This window comes from Acomys minous (assembly GCF_964271855.1).
Source record: "Acomys minous genome assembly, chromosome: 14".
NCBI classification, from domain to species: Eukaryota; Metazoa; Chordata; class Mammalia; order Rodentia; family Muridae; genus Acomys; species Acomys minous.
Genome location: NC_140496.1, coordinates 49268207 through 49286427, shown reverse-complemented (window position 1 = coordinate 49286427; position 18221 = coordinate 49268207). Strand labels below are relative to the sequence as shown.

The following is an 18221-nucleotide window of genomic DNA, read 5'->3' as shown; positions in this document are numbered from 1 at the left end:
TGGCAGCAAGCTAGAAATAATTATGGCCATATAATGACTGCACTTTGGGAGTCTCGGGAACACATTATCCCAAGAGAATATCTGAAGATACTTATTCCTCCACATGGAGTTCCCATGGAGTGGAGACACTATCTATAGACTTTACAGCCCTTTGCAGCTGAGGTACACTCTTCCAGATGGGGCACCTGGGTCATTCTTCCATCTGGGCAACTGTAATCTGATTGGAAACAGGAAAGAGTGCTCCACAGTTAGCCTGCTTTGAAACATCTGCTCTGTGGTGGAGTTTAAAGGCCGTGGGGAGAGTGAGCATCCTACCCACCTGGAAAAGCACTGCTTCCTGTCCGGGGAGGAGAGAGGCAATCACCCAGCACCCCAGCAGCTGACTGCCTCCCCTCCCCACAACCTGGCTGCATTTCAAGGCTCTGGCTTGCATGGGGGATGGGTCCTCTCTCTTCCTCCTATCTTCTCTCCTTCCTTTTATTCTCATCTCTCAAATTTTCTTAAGTTAATTTTAGACTGTAGAAAAGAGCTGTCAATGTAATTTAGAATTCTGGAGTCTCATCCGGCTTCTCATAACATAAACACTAAATGTTTACTCAGGATACAGTTAGCCAAATGAAAACCAGCAGAGACACAATGCTCATAACTATTGTGTTTAGTTCCATTTCTGTATTTCCCACTAAATGTCCTTTTCTGTTTTAAGATTCACGCCAGACTTGACCATCACATTTAGGTGGCACTGGTCCTTAGTGTCCTCAAGTCTGAGACAGTGTCCCTGTCTTCTCTCATCTTGTGCGGACGTGAAACTTTTCCAAGAATTCTGGGGTTCTGTGAACCTGCTTACATTGGACTTTGGTGTTTTCTCGGGGTTAGTGCAAGCCTACTGTCTTTTCAAAAACGATTCTTTTTGTTATGTCTTCCAGAAACACTGGTGTTGAAGGCTGCAGACTCAGCAACTCCCCACTGGTAATTAAGTTGGAGGTGTGTCCCTGCAGGGGCGAGTGCTGACTGGGAAGAAGCAGAATGCCTATTTTCTTCAATGTAAGGAAGCTCTGAAAAGAGGGCTCAATAGCTACCCTTGGCCTAGAACACCATAGTGATGTTCTTTTGGTGACCTTGTAAGATCTTTGACTGTGGATGAGCTATGTGACCTGGGAAATATGGGGGTGGGGGGGACTGCTGCTGTAGGTGTAGCCCAGACAGAGGGGACACACAAAGCCATTGTGCTTGTCTTTTTCAGAAAATGCAACTCTGTGTCCCGATAAAAGCAGTTGCATTATGTCAGCTGCTAGTTGATGTGAGGTGACATCAAGTAAATTGAATAGATGTTTGTTTCCTTCATTTTAAGCATCATATTAATTCTGGCTTACGTTGGAATTCAGGACAATATTTGTGCCAAGTACGAGTGAGTTGTGTAAACAGTTTGGGACGGTTAGAGTTAACTGTCAACTTGACGTAAGCTAGAATCACGTGGGAAGAGAACCTAATTGAGGGATGGTCTACATCATATTGGCCTGAGGGCAGGTCTAAGAGCTGTTGTCTAGACGGCCTTAGTCGCTGTGGGGACACCCAGCCCAGTGCGAGTAGCACCACTCCCTAGACAGGAGGTCATGAGAGTTTGCAGCCAAGCACACACAAGCTTGCAAGTGAGCATGTGTGACATCATTTATTGCCCCTCTTGACCACAGACATGAGGCACTGGAATCATAAGCCAGATAAAGCCTTTCTTCCCTGACTTGATTTTTTTGTCAGGATATGCTTAACGCAGCAACAGAAATGAAGTTATAATAGAGTAATTCTCATTAATTATGTTGTCTATAAATTTACCAGGAATAGTAAATTATTGAATACTGGGTATTGCAGTTTTGAGTATATGTTCTTATTAATTTATACCCTTGATCTTTATATATTTATGTTCAATGGTCTTACTTGGTATGTGTTATTGATTTTTTTAACATGGAACTCATGGCCAAGAGCACTGTAGCATAGATGAAGGCTGGCTGACACACATATGCGCCTCACTGGCACGCCACAGCTTTCTTGTATGTAGAAACATGGAATGTTACTTCAGCACGCGCGAGAATCCCCACACAACAGAAATGCAGACATGGCGGCACTTGGTAGATCGTGAAAGGACACTGGTTCACAGTGTGAAAACTGAAATGTGAAGCCAGGAGTTGGCTTGGCTCATCACCTGTGGGGATGTCTGGGTGGACCTCTAGCATTCTGCAGCTCTGTGAGCGCAGGGCAGATTGCCTTGGGGATTCAAACACATTTTGGCAGGTGGGCAAACTCACAATGTGGAAACCTTGAAACATAAAAAAGTCAGGCGTCACCACCCCTGCACAGGGTGGAGAAAGAATATTTTCATTTTATAAGTGAGGGGAACGTGGGTCCAGGGGATCTGCAGGTCGTCACAGGGCTGCCGGCCAGTTAGAGGGAAGGTCAAGGTAACCCCACTGTTCTGCTTGTGAAGACAACCTTTCCACATGACGTCCGTCATGCTGCAATTAAGAGAGCAAGGCCAGCCAAGTGTTGTCTCCAATGTGTGTACAGTTCTGAGAAGTGAACCATTGCTGCTGTCCCTAGTCTGGCTTCAAACAGGACTTAAGCCTGTTTAATCAGATTCGTCTGGCCCTGAAGCACACACTAGTTACGCCATCTGCTTAGTGATACATACCGTGTTGCCTTTATTCTTTTTTTCTAATTCAATATAGTTTGTTCTATGTGCATTGGTGTTTTGCCTGCATGTGTGTCTGTGTGAGGGTGTCAGATCCTGTGGAACTGGAGTTACTGACAGTTGTGAGCTGCCATGTGGGTGCTGGGAATTGAACCTGGGTCTTCTGGAAGAGCAGACAGTGCTCTTAACAGCTAAGTCATCTCTCCATCCTGTCACCTTCATTCTTGAGCCCTGCCCCTCCACCCCCCACCCCCTGTTCTCAGAGCCTTTTTCCTGAATAGTTTATTTCCTCTCTGTACAGAAGCGAGTCATGTCATTTTAATAAAATTTGAAAACAAGCACACAGAAAGCCCACAGAACAAATAAAACACCCATGTTTCTTTTTTTTACTGTTATTTTTGTGTGTATGTGTGCAGGTATGTACATAGTGTTCATGGGTGTACATGAATGTGTGTGTCTCTGTGGGTCAGAGGTCAACATTAGGGAACTTCCTATATTGCTCTTCCTTTATGTTTTGAGGTGGCATCTCTCACTGAAGGTGGAGCTCATCAATTTGGTTAGGCTGGCTGGCTGCACAGATCAGCCTATCTAAATCCCCACCAGAGCTGGGGTCACAGACACATGCCACCACGCCCATATTTTTCACGGGTCAGGGGATATGAACTCAGGTCTTCATGCTTGCACAGCAAGTGCATTATTGAATGAACCATCCCTCCAGCACCCACATTTTTTGTTATTTACTTATTTGGTTTTTCAAGGCAGGGTTTCTCTGTGTAGCCCTGGCTGTCCTGGAACTAGCTCTGTAGACCATACTGGACTTGAACTCAGAGATCTGCCTGCCTGTGCCTTTGAGTGCTAGGACTAAAGGTGTGCACCTCCACCTCCAGGTGACTCCCCACATTTCTTAACACTACAAAATAATTATTATTGTGCTGGGGTGTTGGCTCAGTGGTAGAACATTTGCCTACCATGCCAAAGCCCCGGGCTTCATTCTCTAGCATGAGCAAAAATCATGAGAAATAATCACTATTAACAATTAATGTGACTTCTTTGCATTCCTAGTTCTTGTTCACTACATCTGTATGTTTGTTTAAACATACATAGATATATTAGTAATTGGGGTAAAACTTTATGTAGTAGCAATGTTACGCGTATGGGGTTGTAGCGATGGCTCCGTGGCACAGAGCACTTGCTGCTCTTTCAGAAGATCTGAGTTCAGTCCCCAGTGTCCACACTGGGGGGCTCATAGTTACTTGTACTCCAGCTCCAAGCTATTCTGGCTGTGTGGGCACTGCAACCACATATAGCATATACACACACCCCACCATCACCACACACACACACACAGTAAAAATAAATCCGGCTGGGTGTGGTGGCATGCACTTCTAATCCCAGCACTGGGGAGGCAGAGAGAGGAGGAACTCTAAGCTCGAGGCGAGCTTGGGTACCAAGTGAGTTCCAGGACAGCCAGGGCTACATAGAGAGACTCTCTCTGTCTTAAACAGCCAGCCACTCAACCAACCAACCAACCAAGCAACCAAGCAAACAAACAAACAAACAAAAACCAATAAATAAAGAAATAAGTATTTAAAAAGCTTTATATGTAAAAATGTGTTTGAGATATTTTAATATTTCATGTGAATATATCACTGTTGGTGAACGTATCCATGCTGCTTTCCAGTCAGCCACTTCAAATGTTTTTAAACTGAACAATGCTTGTAGAAAATATCAACCTATGCATAACTACTATATAGAAATAGAATCACCACATGCAAAGACAGAAACTTTTTGTTTGTTTTTTTTTTTTTTTTTGAGGCAGGGTTTCTCTGTGTAGCCTTGGCTGTCCTGGACTCGCTTTGTAGACCAGGCTGGCCTTGAACTCACAGCAATCTGCCTGCCTCTGCCTCCCGAGTGCTGGGATTAAAGGTGTGAGCCACCACTCCCGGCAAGACAGAAACTTTTTAAAGATATTTTGTGGTGGTTATTGTAAATTTATTTCAGGAAACTTATGTCCAGTTTCCTGCTGGTCATGTCTGCTTTGCCACTTCTTATCTTGTAAATAGGATGTGTTCTAGAAACTTTGCCTTAAGTTGTTTTATTTGAGGCATGTAAATGCATCTATCTATCTATCTATCTATCTATCTATCGATGAGATACATCATTCAGTTTCAGTTTCTTGCGGTAGGAGGTGTCATGTGCCATGGGGTTGTCTGGACCTGAAAGTGAGAGCGGTACCCAGAGTTGGAAATCCTGGGATGACCCCTGGTTCAAGAGAGGAGGGGGGGTCACAAGAACCCCTAGGAGGGTGAGAAGACGCTTGAGTGATGACAAGAGGACCAGAAGGGCCGTTTCCATCAAGCCGTGAGAACAGCCACACATTGCTTCAGAAACTATTCAGAAGGTCAAACAAGCAGAGAGCTAAGAACCATCCATTTAACTGAACAGGCATGGAGAGAGAACAGTTGGAATATCCGTGGCCTGAGCTGTGTGCGTCACAGACATGGTTTTTTTCCCCTGCGTGGGCCTGTTTCTGTTTAGTGCCTGTTGGATTCTTCTTCTTCTTCTTCTTTTTTTGGGGGGTTGTGCACAGAGAGTGGACATATGACTGTGGATGGCCCAGGAAGCAGCTGGCACAGTCTGCTTCAGGCCACCTGCTTTGGGGAGCAGCAATCCCATAATGGCAAAGAAGTAACTGGTTGCAGATACTATCTGCCTGCTTTTGAATGGCCATAAAAGGCCAGTTTCGATTTTGTTCTTAAAATAGGCCAACACTTCCAAACTGACCCGTTGATGATGGGACATGCAGAATATCCGTTTCCAACCACTCAACTGTCTGCACCAGTTAGAGGGGTTCGTTTTAGGACTGCCCATCCTTTGACCTGTGGTTGGCTAGCAGTGACACCCATTACTGTAGCAGCAACTGTGGGCCAGGTGTCCATTTGAAACTGACTAACACGTTCACAGGATTGACTTTGAGAGAGTGAAAGGGAGCTCAGGGTAACTGGAGCAAGGCTTGGGTCGTGGTGTCGGCTTGTATGCTTTCTGGACTCGGGGGACACTTTTAGGTGAAAGTCATGACCTACCTGCAAATTATCTCTTGAGGCTAACCTGAGAAGAGAATAAAGTTTAGATACTTGAGCTGCTTTTTCCATTTTGGGCTTCTTCTAACCTACCTAAGAAGGGAATGTGAGATAATGGAGTGGTAATTACGATGGTTGATGCCCTTTGGTAGCTAGTGGCCACAGTGCAATTAGCCTCTTCTCGGCTCTGTGCCAAGCACCCAGCAGGCTGTGTGCACGGCAGTATTCACCGCAAGCTTTAGGAGATTTGCAAAGGAAGGCACACAGCACTCTGTAACTTTCCCGGGGTTGCTGGTAGGAAAGGAAGTTGAAAGCTAACCCTTGGTTTTCTGGCCTTCAGAGTGGCGACTCTTCTCCCGCTGTCCCCTGGTTCTGCAAAGCCTGGTGCACAGCACCGTGATCCCCAGAGACGTTTAAGTGGACGCTGGCCTCATATCTGTTGTTGGGCGGGATGGCCACACAACAAGAGCTGTCTGCGCCCTGCTCAGCTGACCAGGAATGACAAGCATGGAGAAGGCAAAGGTCGCAGAACTCTCGGAACCCTCGGGGGAGATTCAAGGACATTATATAACTTTCTGGATCATTATTTGCTCATTCTGTGCTATTTCTTGCTCATATCTTTTGTAGTGGTTCATAAATTTTTTTGGTAATTAATTTTCTTTGAAAAAATTTTTTTAAAGGCTCCTGGTCTTTCTTGACTGGCTGCAGACTGATTGCTGTGGATTGTGGGATAGGGGGCCCAGAAAGGAATGTTGCTTTTATCTGAAACCCTGAAGTACACTGCAAAGTTAATGGAAGGGAGGATCTTACTAGGCTGATTAGGGCTGTTGGGTACTTTTTCTCCAAATAAGCCAGACTCCAAACATATAGCTACAGCCACCTAGGAAATGCATAGTATCCTAAGAGGAAAGCTGAAGATTTCTTGCCATTATGGTCAGATTTAGTGTCTGCTGAGGTGTAGAGGTTCACAGAGGGGTCAGAACTGCACTTTACAGCACACTGGAGGCAGAATGGCACCCCTACAGGTGGCCTGAGGACAAGGCAGTTATTGATAGCTCAAAGTCATCTATGTATATTTCAAATACAGTGCTGGGTGCCTAAATTCAAACTTATGCGTTATAATTAAATTACATTAGTCAACTTATATTTGTTAGGCCATCAGTTTCAGCCATGTTGGGGACTGAATAACAAAAACAAACAAAATAACAAAAACAAACAAAAATGAACTCAAAGTCACCTGTCCAGATTTTAATTCAGGTTTCAGTATTTACTAGCTATACACTTAAGGTCATTAAAAAATCCATTGTGCTTTGTATCTATAGGGTTTGTGTGTATGTGTGTGTGTGTGCGTGTGCGTGTGCATGTGCGTGTGTGCGTGCGTGTGTGTGTGTGTGTGTGTGTGTGTGTGTGTGTGTGTGTGATGTGTGTGAGTATATGTGCTGTGTTGTGGACCTACATAGAGGTCAGAGGACAACCTTGGATGCAGTCCCTGAGTTCCACCTTGTGTGAGGCAGGTCTCCTGTTCACTGCTGGGCATGCCAGGCTAAGTTGCACATGAGCTTCTGGGATTCCTCTGTCTCTGCCTCCTATCTCACCACTGGAGGACCGGGGGTTTTGAACATACACTATGGCCTCTGGCTTATTTGGAATATGGGTATTGAACTTAGGTCTTCATGCTTGCTTGGCAAGTGCTTTACTCAGTGAACCATCTTCCCAGACTCTTACTCTCTCTTAAGTAAAGAGAATTATGAGGACAGGTGTTTTGCCTTTACATATTGTCTGTGCACCCTGTGCACGCAGTGTCCACTGAGGCCAGAGGAGGAAATCCGCTGGGACTGGAGTTACAGAGTGTTGTAAACCACCAGGTGGGTGTTGGGAATTGAACCTGGGTCCTTTGAAAGAGCAGCTGGTGCTCTTAACCGTCTCTCCAGCCCCCTCCCCTACTTAGGATCTTAAAGGATCTTCATTTGCAATGAGGAGTTAATCATAATACCTTCCATATAGGGTTGTGAGAACTCCATAATTATTAAAAATTAAAAATATTAGTACACATAAGATAAGCAGTGTAGCATTGTGGCTACAAAATAGCATGTGCTATAGGAGTGTGGTGGGGGTGGGAGAGATGGGAGGATGGGAGGGGTAGTAGTTGGGTGTTTAGGGAGGAGAGGGTGAAGGTGAGGTGAAGACTCCTTTCTAAGCCACCACTAAAATTTGTTAAGGAAGTTAGTTGATAGATTTCTTTGTGTTCCAGTTTTCTGTAAAAGCAACAGCAAACCCACAGTGAAATCCACTTCCCACTCAATAGGATGATAAAAATGGCAACTCAGATGGGGAATTGAAAAGTTGAACGTATGATTCCCATCTGACCCAAGAGCTCCATCCCGGGAAGTGTGCTGTGAGACTCTTCTTCGCTAGACAGGACACAGACTTCTATTTACTCCCAGTAGGGAACTGACCACAACCAAAGTAATGGTTACACTGAAGCACAACTTGGTGACCCCTGAGTGTATTGGGGTTATTTACAGGAGTATGGATGAGGGACAGGGATGACTCAGGCAATCACAGCATCAGAAAGCCCACCCCACCATGGGTGACAGCTCACACAGCTGCAGGCCTGGAGCTCCAAGACCCAGGTAACCTCCTCTATCCCCTGAGTTAGCCAGAGGCTCCTCACTCAGCAGGATGCGACTGTGCCTCTAATCCTCCTGAAGAGCCTTTGACTCTTGGAGGTTTTAGATTTCCAGACCAAGACAACTTGCTTACTTCCAGAGTTTCATGAGTCTTCCTCTAGAATAGATTGTTTCATCTTAGAGGCAATGGCTGTACAACCTGAACTGTAGGGACACAAACACATCAATGTTCACAGAAGTGCAACTCATGTAGCCAAAGAGTAACAAATAGCCAAAACACTAAGAATGTAGCACTTATATAATTCCTGATTGTATCATGGTTCTTCTTGCTATAGGTAGTCTTTTGTTTATGTGTAATAATATTAATGTATATATAAAATGTTTAATTAATTAAAAATACCTTCTTAATAAAAATAACAACACAAATGTCTGTCATGGATGCAATGATGCATGATAATATGAATATACAGTGTAACATTTTTTAGCCGCACAACTAAGTACTGAAGTGTACTTTAAGATGGATGAAGTTTTAACTCATTATTCCAAGTGAAAGAAGCCAGATTAAAGCAAAAGTTATTTTTCAGGAGGTTCACTATGCCCCACTTTGTCCTGAATAACTATTTGGGTTTTCTATTCCACTTCGGATCATTTACTTCCCAAATAGAAGACACAGAGGCCGTTTAGACTTATACAAGCTTTAAGGCACCATAGCTGGGCAGGTAAAGCCTATAAGCTGTTTTGCTATTTCCCTGCTGCATGCCCCAGGGTACTTGCTGTCATTGTTCCTGCCTGGGCTGCTCCTGTTCCATCAGGCCAGTGCTCATGGCTATGTGCTCATGGTCCACGCTGCCCCATGGTGACAGCTTCTCTCTGGCTTCCTCTCCTCTCCTCTCTCTTACCTCATGGTCTCCATCTAACCCCAAGCCTGGGAACCTAGGCTCCGCCTACTTCTCTTCTGCCCAGTTACAGGCTTCTAGCTATTTTTATTAACCAACAAACTTTAAATTGGGGAGCAAGGTATATATGTGAGAATGTGTTCAACTGGACTCAAACCAGATATGGGGGGGGCAGTATTTAGCATCTGAATACATAGCAGCAGACCAACCCCTCAACACCAGACACAAAACATCACACACTGTATAACTTCACTTGTGTAAAATACACAAAGTAGGTCAGTTTTCAGACGACAGAAACAGGCTGGTGGCTGCTGGGTGTTGGGGAGGAAGTGTACAGTGCAAGAGCTTATTGAGCCATGGTTTCATTTTGTGCTCACAACATTCTAAGGAAGGAAATGAAGACTTTGCATATGGTGGATGCACAGAGTTTTATTTATTTATTTTGAGACAGGACCTCTCTACATAGCCCTGGCTGTCCTGGAACTCATTCTGGGCCAGGCTGACCTCAAACTCAGAGATCTATCTACCTCTTCCTCCTGAGCGGATGCAGAGTTTTAGTGGTAGAGTTATTGAAGACCACCTGAGCCATGATGTAATCCCATCAACAGAGGTTTCCTCATGTCCATGCAAACGACTGACTTGACTTTTATCATCAAAGAAATGGAGTCTGTAACTGTGATCAACATACGCGGTGTCTGGCTTCTTTCATCAGAGTGCTCTTGAGATTCGCTTATATTGTTTTGTGTTTCAATACGTCATCCCTTGTGTTGCTAAGTAACATCTCACTATTTTACTACATCATAATTTGCTTGTTCATTCACTTGCTGACGGCTATTTGGATTACTTACACATTTTGTAATAATGAACAAATCCATTCTTAATGTTTTTGTGTGATACCTTTTGTGGAGATAGGTTCTATTCTTTCCCTTGGGTGAAAAGTGAGGAGCAGAAGTGCCTAGAGCTCGGTACATAGTGGCTTTATATGGCGCCATGTGGATCTTAACTGATAAGGTGTAGGTTGTCTACTTTCCTTGCTGCCTGATGGAGTCTCACACTGTCCCTCATATCCTATCTATCATCAACAGCATTTGGAATTTTAAAAACAATATATAAGAAGATATTCACTTTCTAAGAGTCAGTCAAAGTTTGATTTTTTTGGTTGCACCCACTTTTCTTTTTGTGCGCAGTATCTAACAATATTAAAGTAAAACAGAACAAAAGAGAAAAACATTTGTCTAGATTGTTCTCTGAAGAATGAAATTTAACACCCTCTCCTCATTGAACAAACTCTTACATTGTCAAGAAACGCAACTGTTGACTTTGTCCAGTTTGTTTTAAAAAGATAATTCAAAATCCAGGAACGGGGCCCTTCCTTAGACATAACACTAATTTGAAGAATTCTTTGTGGTTTAGCACAGTGCTAAAAATTTTGTTGTCTGAACAAGTGAATTAATGAGTGGAAAACATCCAACGTAGGACTCTAGAAGGAGGAGAGAGCAATGTGTGGCGAGTTGCTAATATTTTGATTCTTTCATTCGGAATAATTAGAATTCTGCGCTGTCTGCTTCAATTTTGCCCACTCTGTGTTCAGAGAAGTATTTACAACTTCCCACAGAGGATTGGATGGGACTGATCACAGACAGCTGAGCCCAGATGAGCCAGCACCTCTGACCACAGCCTGTCTGCGCTTTGGACAGTCCTGGCTGTTCCCATCTCCTTTTGGATATAAGGATCCAATACTCTAATCCTGTGTTCCCAATGAAAGTCATCTTTAAAAAATGAGGAAATATGTTTAGAAAAAGCATAATTTTCCTTTCATTATTATTTTTTTAAATGCCCTGCAAACATAAGGTCAAGAATAGCTTATCCATCACTATGTGAATAGCTCAGCTATTAAATGGAATTGACTGCTTATATGATTTTTTTTTGTTCATTAGTTTTTTGAGACAGGGTCTCTCTACATGGTTTTGGCTAATCTGGAACTCAGTGTGTAGACCAGGCAGGCCTTGAACTTACAGAGATCTGCTTGCTTCCTAAGTGCTGGGATTAAAGGTGTGTACCACTATGCCCAGTCCTGAACGGTTCTTTTAACTGCATTGAAAATGTGTAGCCTGTCACAATGGTACATCTGTCTCCCTCCCAATATTTTAGTAACCATCCTATGACTTAATAGGTGTTTAATAAAACAGAAATATTTTGTCTCCATAAATGAATAAATGGCGGGCAGCCACTGTGAGTAGTTTTTCAGCAGGTAAAGGCGACATGTTTCTGGTTCATTTTCCAGCAGTCATTATATTGCATCATCATCTTTGTTTATACAGAAAGAACTTGGGATGGGTCTGTCCATGCTGTAGCCCTCATGTGGTTATCTTACCTTTAGCTTTGGGGGAGGGTCACGGCAAGAGAAGGCAGAACTGAAGAAAACGAGTTGTATATATTGGAGCCCACTGCTCACTTTTGGGGAAGCCCTTCCTTTATGGAGGAAGAAGTATACATTTCCTTGATCCTGCAGTGTTCACCTGTGCTGGAGAGCAGTGTGGATGCACCCTAACACCTGTGCTGGAGAGCAGTGTGGATGCACCCTAACACCTGTGCTGGAGAGGACTGAGGATGTACCCTACCACCTGTGCTGGAGAGGACTGTAGATGCACCCTAACACCTGTGCTGGAGAGGACTGCGGATGCACCCTAACACCTGTGCTGGAGAGGACTGTGGATGCACCCTAACACCTGTGCTGGAGAGGACTGCGGATGCACCCTAACACCTGTGCTGGAGAGGACTGTGGATGCACCCTAACACCTGTGCTGGAGAGGACTGAGGATGTACCCTACCACCTGTGCTGGAGAGGACTGTAGATGCACCCTAACACCTGTGCTGGAGAGGACTGCGGATGCACCCTAACACCTGTGCTGGAGAGGACTGTGGATGCACCCTAACACCTGTGCTGGAGAGGACTGCGGATGCACCCTAACACCTGTGCTGGAGAGGACTGCGGATGCACCCTACCACCTGTGCTGGAGAGGACTGCGGATGCACCCTAACACCTGTGCTGGAGAGGACTGAGGATGCACCCTACCACCTGTGCTGGAGAGGACTGCGGATGCACCCTAACACCTGTGCTGGAGAGGACTGCGGATGCACCCTAACACCTGTGCTGGAGAGGACTGCGGATGCACCCTAACACCTGTGCTGGAGAGGACTGTGGATGCACCCTAACACCTGTGCTGGAGAGGACTGCGGATGCACCCTAACACCTGTGCTGGAGAGGACTGTGGATGCACCCTAACACCTGTGCTGGAGAGGACTGCGGATGCACCCTAACACCTGTGCTGGAGAGGACTGTGGATGCACCCTAACATCTGTGCTGGAGAGGACTGCGGATGCACCCTACCACCTGTGCTGGAGAGGACTGAGGATGCACCCTAACACCTGTGCTGGAGAGGACTGCGGATGCACCCTAACACCTGTGCTGGAGAGGACTGAGGATGCACCCTAACACCTGTGCTGGAGAGGACTGTGGATGCACCCTAACATCTGTGCTGGAGAGGACTGCGGATGCACCCTAACACCTGTGCTGGAGAGGACTGCGGATGCACCCTAACACCTGTGCTGGAGAGGACTGCGGATGCACCCTAACACCTGTGCTGGAGAGGACTGAGGATGCACCCTAACACCTGTGCTGGAGAGCAGTGTGGATGCACCCTAACACCTGTGCTGGAGAGGACTGTGGATGCACCCTAACACCTGTGCTGGAGAGGACTGCGGATGCACCCTAACACCTGTGCTGGAGAGGACTGAGGATGCACCCTACCACCTGTGCTGGAGAGGACTGCGGATGCACCCTAACATCTGTGCTGGAGAGGACTGAGGATGCACCCTAACACCTGTGCTGGAGAGGACTGTGGATGCACCCTAACACCTGTGCTGGAGAGGACTGCGGATGCACCCTAACACCTGTGCTGGAGAGGACTGAGGATGCACCCTACCACTTGTGCTGGAGAGGACTGCGGATGCACCCTAACATCTGTGCTGGAGAGGACTGAGGATGCACCCTAACACCTGTGCTGGAGAGGACTGTGGATGCACCCTAACACCTGTGCTGGAGAGGACTGCGGATGCACCCTAACACCTGTGCTGGAGAGGACTGAGGATGCACCCTAACACCTGTGCTGGAGAGGACTGCGGATGCACCCTAACACCTGTGCTGGAGAGGACTGAGGATGCACCCTAACACCTGTGCTGGAGAGGACTGCGGATGCACCCTAACACCTGTGCTGGAGAGGACTGTGGATGCACCCTAACACCTGTGCTGGAGAGGACTGCGGATGCACCCTAACACCTGTGCTGGAGAGCAGTGTGGATGCACCCTAACACCTGTGCTGGAGAGGACTGTGGATGCACCCTAACACCTGTGCTGGAGAGGACTGTGGATGCACCCTAACACCTGTGCTGGAGAGGACTGAGGATGCACCCTAACACCTGTGCTGGAGAGGACTGTGGATGCACCCTAACACCTGTGCTGGAGAGGACTGTGGATGCACCCTAACACCTGTGCTGGAGAGGACTGCGGATGCACCCTAACACCTGTGCTGGAGAGGACTGAGGATGCACCCTAACACCTGTGCTGGAGAGGACTGAGGATGCACCCTAACACCTGTGCTGGAGAGGACTGCGGATGCACCCTAACATCTGTGCTGGAGAGGACTGAGGATGCACCCTAACACCTGTGCTGGAGAGGACTGTGGATGCACCCTAACATCTGTGCTGGAGAGGACTGAGGATGCACCCTAACACCTGTGCTGGAGAGGACTGTGGATGCACCCTAACACCTGTGCTGGAGAGGACTGTGGATGCACCCTAACACCTGTGCTGGAGAGGACTGTGGATGCACCCTAACATCTGTGCTGGAGAGGACTGAGGATGCACCCTACCACCTGTGCTGCAGAGGACTGCGGATGCACCCTAACACCTGTGCTGGAGAGGACTGTGGATGCACCCTAACATCTGTGCTGGAGAGGACTGTGGATGCACCCTACCACCTGTGCTGGAGAGGACTGCGGATGCACCCTAACATCTGTGCTGGAGAGGACTGAGGATGCACCCTAACACCTGTGCTGGAGAGGACTGTGGATGCACCCTAACACCTGTGCTGGAGAGGACTGAGGATGCACCCTAACACCTGTGCTGGAGAGGACTGAGGATGCACCCTAACACCTGTGCTGGAGAGGACTGCGGATGCACCCTAACACCTGTGCTGGAGAGGACTGAGGATGCACCCTAACACCTGTGGTGGAGAGGATTGTGGATGCACCCTAACACCTGTGCTGGAGAGGACTGAGGATGCACCCTAACACCTGTGCTGGAGAGGACTGAGGATGCACCCTAACACCTGTGCTGGAGAGGACTGAGGATGCACCCTAACACCTGTGCTGGAGAGGACTGAGGATGCACCCTAACACCTGTGGTGGAGAGGATTGTGGATGCACCCTAACTCCTGTGCTGGAGAGGACTGAGGATGCACCCTACCACCTGTGCTGCAGAGGACTGCGGATGCACCCTAACACCTGTGCTGGAGAGGACTGTGGATGCACCCTACCACCTGTGCTGGAGAGGACGGAGGATGCACCCTACCACCTGTGCTGCAGAGGACTGCGGATGCACCCTAACACCTGTGCTGGAGAGGACTGCAGACGCACCCTAACACCTGTGCTGGAGAGGACTGTGGATGCACCCTAACACCTGTGCTGGAGAGGACTGCAGACGCACCCTAACACCTGTGCTGGAGAGGACTGCGGATGCACCCTAACACCTGTGCTGGAGAGGACTGAGGATGCACCCTAACACCTGTGCTGGAGAGCAGTGTGGATGCACCCTAACACCTGTGCTGGAGAGGACTGTGGATGCACCCTAACACCTGTGCTGGAGAGGACTGCGGATGCACCCTAACACCTGTGCTGGAGAGGACTGAGGATGCACCCTACCACCTGTGCTGGAGAGGACTGCGGATGCACCCTAACATCTGTGCTGGAGAGGACTGAGGATGCACCCTAACACCTGTGCTGGAGAGGACTGTGGATGCACCCTAACACCTGTGCTGGAGAGGACTGCGGATGCACCCTAACACCTGTGCTGGAGAGGACTGAGGATGCACCCTACCACCTGTGCTGGAGAGGACTGCGGATGCACCCTAACATCTGTGCTGGAGAGGACTGAGGATGCACCCTAACACCTGTGCTGGAGAGGACTGTGGATGCACCCTAACACCTGTGCTGGAGAGGACTGCGGATGCACCCTAACACCTGTGCTGGAGAGGACTGAGGATGCACCCTAACACCTGTGCTGGAGAGGACTGCGGATGCACCCTAACACCTGTGCTGGAGAGGACTGAGGATGCACCCTAACACCTGTGCTGGAGAGGACTGCGGATGCACCCTAACACCTGTGCTGGAGAGGACTGTGGATGCACCCTAACACCTGTGCTGGAGAGGACTGCGGATGCACCCTAACACCTGTGCTGGAGAGCAGTGTGGATGCACCCTAACACCTGTGCTGGAGAGGACTGTGGATGCACCCTAACACCTGTGCTGGAGAGGACTGTGGATGCACCCTAACACCTGTGCTGGAGAGGACTGAGGATGCACCCTAACACCTGTGCTGGAGAGGACTGTGGATGCACCCTAACACCTGTGCTGGAGAGGACTGTGGATGCACCCTAACACCTGTGCTGGAGAGGACTGCGGATGCACCCTAACACCTGTGCTGGAGAGGACTGAGGATGCACCCTAACACCTGTGCTGGAGAGGACTGAGGATGCACCCTAACACCTGTGCTGGAGAGGACTGCGGATGCACCCTAACATCTGTGCTGGAGAGGACTGAGGATGCACCCTAACACCTGTGCTGGAGAGGACTGTGGATGCACCCTAACATCTGTGCTGGAGAGGACTGAGGATGCACCCTAACACCTGTGCTGGAGAGGACTGTGGATGCACCCTAACACCTGTGCTGGAGAGGACTGTGGATGCACCCTAACACCTGTGCTGGAGAGGACTGTGGATGCACCCTAACATCTGTGCTGGAGAGGACTGAGGATGCACCCTACCACCTGTGCTGCAGAGGACTGCGGATGCACCCTAACACCTGTGCTGGAGAGGACTGTGGATGCACCCTAACATCTGTGCTGGAGAGGACTGTGGATGCACCCTACCACCTGTGCTGGAGAGGACTGCGGATGCACCCTAACATCTGTGCTGGAGAGGACTGAGGATGCACCCTAACACCTGTGCTGGAGAGGACTGTGGATGCACCCTAACACCTGTGCTGGAGAGGACTGAGGATGCACCCTAACACCTGTGCTGGAGAGGACTGAGGATGCACCCTAACACCTGTGCTGGAGAGGACTGCGGATGCACCCTAACACCTGTGCTGGAGAGGACTGAGGATGCACCCTAACACCTGTGGTGGAGAGGATTGTGGATGCACCCTAACACCTGTGCTGGAGAGGACTGAGGATGCACCCTAACACCTGTGCTGGAGAGGACTGAGGATGCACCCTAACACCTGTGCTGGAGAGGACTGAGGATGCACCCTAACACCTGTGCTGGAGAGGACTGAGGATGCACCCTAACACCTGTGGTGGAGAGGATTGTGGATGCACCCTAACTCCTGTGCTGGAGAGGACTGAGGATGCACCCTACCACCTGTGCTGCAGAGGACTGCGGATGCACCCTAACACCTGTGCTGGAGAGGACTGTGGATGCACCCTACCACCTGTGCTGGAGAGGACGGAGGATGCACCCTACCACCTGTGCTGCAGAGGACTGCGGATGCACCCTAACACCTGTGCTGGAGAGGACTGCAGACGCACCCTAACACCTGTGCTGGAGAGGACTGTGGATGCACCCTAACACCTGTGCTGGAGAGGACTGCGGATGCACCCTAACATCTGTGCTGGAGAGGACTGAGGATGCACCCTAACATCTGTGCTGGAGAGGACTGTGGATGCACCCTAACATCTGTGCTGGAGAGGACGGAGGATGCACCCTAACACCTGTGCTGGGGAGGACTGTGGATGCACCCTAACACCTGGCTGGAGAGGACTGCGGATGCACCCTAACACCTGTGCTGGAGAGGACTGTGGATGCACCCTAACACCTGTGCTGGAGAGGACTGAGGATGCACCCTAACATCTGTGCTGGAGAGGACTGAGGATGCACCCTAACACCTGTGCTGGGGAGGACTGTGGATGCACCCTAACACCTGTGCTGGAGAGGACTGCGGATGCACCCTAACACCTGTGCTGGAGAGGACTGAGGATGCACCCTAACACCTGGCTGGAGAGGACTGCGGATGCACCCTAACACCTGTGCTGGAGAGGACTGCGGATGCACCCTAACATCTGTGCTGGAGAGGACTGAGGATGCACCCTAACACCTGTGCTGGAGAGGACTGTGGATGCACCCTAACACCTGTGCTGGAGAGGACTGAGGATGCACCCTAACACCTGTGCTGGAGAGGACTGAGGATGCACCCTAACACCTGTGCTGGAGAGGACTGCGGATGCATCCTAACACCTGTGCTGGAGAGGACTGAGGATGCACCCTAACACCTGTGGTGGAGAGGATTGTGGATGCACCCTAACACCTGTGCTGGAGAGGACTGAGGATGCACCCTAACACCTGTGCTGGAGAGGACTGAGGATGCACCCTAACACCTGTGCTGGAGAGGACTGAGGATGCACCCTAACACCTGTGCTGGAGAGGACTGAGGATGCACCCTAACACCTGTGGTGGAGAGGATTGTGGATGCACCCTAACTCCTGTGCTGGAGAGGACTGAGGATGCACCCTACCACCTGTGCTGCAGAGGACTGCGGATGCACCCTAACACCTGTGCTGGAGAGGACTGTGGATGCACCCTACCACCTGTGCTGGAGAG

General features: G+C 48.8%; 1 long non-coding RNA gene across 6 annotated transcripts in view; it reads left to right on the top strand.

Moving 5' to 3' along the window:
- Nucleotides 1–18221, top strand: part of LOC311582538 — a 185788-nt gene that overhangs the window by 89847 nt on the left and 77720 nt on the right. For 3 of the 6 annotated variants that reach the window (XR_014774133.1, XR_014774134.1, XR_014774136.1), the window contains one exon: nt 924–6380. This is a non-coding gene — a long non-coding RNA (uncharacterized lncRNA). Of the gene's footprint in view, nt 1–923; nt 6381–18221 lie in introns of those variants that run through there. The other 3 variants (XR_014774131.1, XR_014774132.1, XR_014774135.1) reach the window with 2 other exon arrangements.